At 37.1% G+C, this 3,425-nt stretch overlaps 1 pseudogene; it reads right to left on the bottom strand.

Annotated features, from left to right (window-relative positions):
• Window positions 1–354: 354 nt before the first annotated feature.
• LOC105544649 lies at window positions 355–1,123 on the bottom strand (annotated as a pseudogene).
• Between the last annotated feature and the right edge of the window lie 2,302 nt (window positions 1,124–3,425).

Here is a 3,425-nt window from a genome sequence, read left to right as displayed (position 1 = left end):
CATCAAAAGATGGCTAATGTAGACCAATGAATTTGTGCAAAAAAAGAGAAGCCAAAAAAAAAAAAAGGCTATTTTTAAAATTTTTAAAGAGTTTTATTACAGGATGTTAGTATCCAAGACAGGTCAGAGCACCTTATACTTTTAATCCGATATTGGGTAACTAGATTTAAAGTGTTACTTGAGTATTTTTCTCATATTGTCTTTTGGGCAAAAGCCCTTCTCAGTGACTGTTTAAGAGATGTTACTCTGATCAGTTTATCCTTAATAACTTGACACGTCAATCCATGGATAGTTTCTATTGTAGTTTTACTGCTGTCTCTGTTGGCTTTGGCACGTTGGTCTTCTGATTTTCGATCATGTGCTTCTAAACCCAACAATGAAACTCAGTGTACCCACCCAATATTTATTCCACAGAAACTGAAGCAATTTGCAACCCAAAGAGATTTTGAAATACAAGACTTCTAAGGCATAATATTGTTTGCAGTGTACACCAAAGTCTTCTATTTTATTAAGCGGGATAGTCCGGTATTCAGAAGGTCCTTCATCAGGAGGTTTGTAGCCCTTTGAGTATGTCCTAAAGGTATCAAGATTCACTTTCCCTGCAGATATTGTTCTTGTTGGATCAATCACCACTGCTGTAAATGGTTCCTGGAACCGCTTATTGAGCAGCCAAGTACTAACATGATGCCAGAAAGGCAGCAGCCATGGCCAGGGTGCCTATAATATCATCCGATTGCATTTTTAAGGTAGCCAACCTTTTTGGCATTTTCTATGTATGTGGCCATGTACTTATATGCAGCAGCCTGAGAATTTTCTTGGGTTTCAGTGTCCTCCACAGGCAAAGTAAAACTGCCCATAATAATCGTGGCTCCTTTCCTGGCATCAAACCCATCACTTCCAAGTTGCCCCCGATCTGGCATGCATCACCATCTTCAATAGAGCCAATGCTGAGATTTTGCAGTACTTTAAAGTAATGGTGATTGGTAACCCAGGGCTTTGCTGCCAAGATTTCTTGCTGCTGCTTCTTGTCATATTTGTAGCTTTCATGGATACTCTGAACTTCTTGCATGTTGTTGGCCAGTTCCCAGGTTTTTTGGACCATACCGCTCCTGGATGTCACCATCACTGAGGAATCAAAATTGTTGCCTCTATAACCAAGATGCAACTTTAGCTCCCTAAATCTCTGTGCGTGGGTTTCAGACCCTATGCACCACATGAGAAAACTCTTTTTTAAAATTTGTATTTTTTTTTATTTGTTTATTTATTTATTGAGATGGAATCTCCCTCTGTCACCCAGGCTGGAGTGCAGCCTCTGGCTCCTGGTTTCAAGTGATTCTCCTGCCTCAGCCTCCCACGTAGCTGGGATTGCAAGTGCACACCACCATGCCCGGTTAATTTTTTGTATTTTTAGTAGAGATGGTTTTCGCCATGTTGACCAGGTTGGTCTCAAACTCTTGACCTCAGGTGATCCGCCCACTTCAGCCTCCCAAAGTGCTGGGATTACAGGCATGAGCCACCACACCCGACCAGAAGCAAACTCTTAACTAGATTCTTGAGACAGCCATAACACCTTTAATTTTTTTTTCGTAACAAGTCTTTCGCTTAAGTCATTTGGAGCAAGTAAATTTTGGCAGCATCACTTTAATTTCAAAATCAGTAACTGTATATTTTTAAAATGTTATCTATTTTACAAAAGACACTTTTATTATGTGTGATATGATTATCTTTTAATTGAATACTAGAAATTTAGCTATGTGACTTGCAACTGATTTTTATAGCATTATTTCTATAGTTAAAAACATCCAAAGGCCAATTTTCCCTCTGTATTCAACCAACGAGTCAATCACCAAGCCATGCACAACCTCATAAAGAAGCTACTGAAACAATATCACATTTATCTCTCTGTATTTTTGCAGTGTACACGGGTGAGAAATCTCCCAAACACCTGAAGATAGCTTTGTTTCACAGTAAGTCAAAGAAAAAGTATGTAGCAAAACTGTTGAGTGTTATATAAACCAAGGTTCATTTGCATTGTATTCAAGTGGTGAATGCATGGGATATATAAACAATATATATTTAGTATATTAATCCTCTCTAGTAGGAAAGGCAGCCATTCAGGCAAACCATCTTTAGTAGAGTAGGTAAAATGAAGGCTGGGTGGACAACGTTGGTTGCCTGCTTCATAGCCATTGCTTCTTATTATAGCCTTGTTTCTTACTTGTGCACTCTGCTATTGTTTAGTTATTAGGCAGCCATCTGTTTCATTGGTCCTTCCCCAGCTCGAGGGGCAGAATGTTGATTAGCTTAAGCCAATCAGAATAATCCCATTCCATTGACAATATTAGTATAGAGTGATACATTATAAAAACCAGGCCAATAAGAAGATAGAGGCATGAGATAGAAAAATTTTTCTTCTAAAAATATGCAAATTGGGCATTCATTCTATTCTGAGTATTCTCACTTGAGTTTGAGATGCCTGAATCTGCCGCAGCTATGTATTCGGCTAAGATTTCCCTCCTAGGAACACCTCATGTCAAAGATAGCCCCAGTCTCATTTACCTCACATGACAAATCAATGTAATAAAAATAAATTGCTCTTATTGACATCATTCAAGGACAAATTTGCGTGTATAGACTCACAAAACCTATGAAATTATTCTTACAGTGGAAAATTCAGAAATTATAGCAGGCAATGGAGGAGATAGTTAAGTGATTTTATAATACAAGCATCCTGATGGCCTTTTCATAAACTCGAGTCTATATATCTCTTTGTTTGCTTGTTTTATTTTTTTAACATTTTCCCCTAAGTCTTCTTTACTTCCTTTCTTGCATAGGCTTTTCTCATACCTTGGATTGATTCTTTCCATGCCTTTCTCTATGCTCATATGAGGATATTATTTGCACACATAAAGGGATTATGGATGGAAGAGCTTGTCGTTCTTAAATCATTGTGCTTATCAAAAGGGAATCATATATTTGATTACATGCCATTTGCTTTTCAAACAAATTGTACATACCTACAAATAATCAGATGGCAATATAATGACCTGAAAAATTATTCCAAAATGGATATTAACAGTAATTTCCCTATTTAAGAATGTTGAGAATGTTTCCTTTTTCCCCACACTTATAAATACTGCTACAGTAAAATTTTTTGTTCACATGTACTTATGTTCATAGGCACTTCTATCAAGGATAAAAAGTATAGGACACACACACAAACACACACATACACATACACACGCGTTTAGTTGACTATAGAATACATGTTATGAGATTGCTTACCAAAGGCACTATTTTTCTGAGATTATCCTTTTGGAGTTCATTGTACTTTTCATTTGCAGAGTCAAATAAAAAAAAAATAGAAAGAAAAACTGAGTTTACAATACCATGCTTAGGGTTCCTCAATTCTAGAATTGCATCAT

Source organism: Mandrillus leucophaeus, unplaced genomic scaffold (assembly GCF_000951045.1).
Source record: "Mandrillus leucophaeus isolate KB7577 unplaced genomic scaffold, Mleu.le_1.0 Scaffold303, whole genome shotgun sequence".
Lineage (NCBI taxonomy): Eukaryota > Metazoa > Chordata > Mammalia > Primates > Cercopithecidae > Mandrillus > Mandrillus leucophaeus.
The sequence above is the reverse complement of the archived record's forward strand: the minus strand, read 5'-3'. Positions and strand labels throughout refer to the sequence as shown.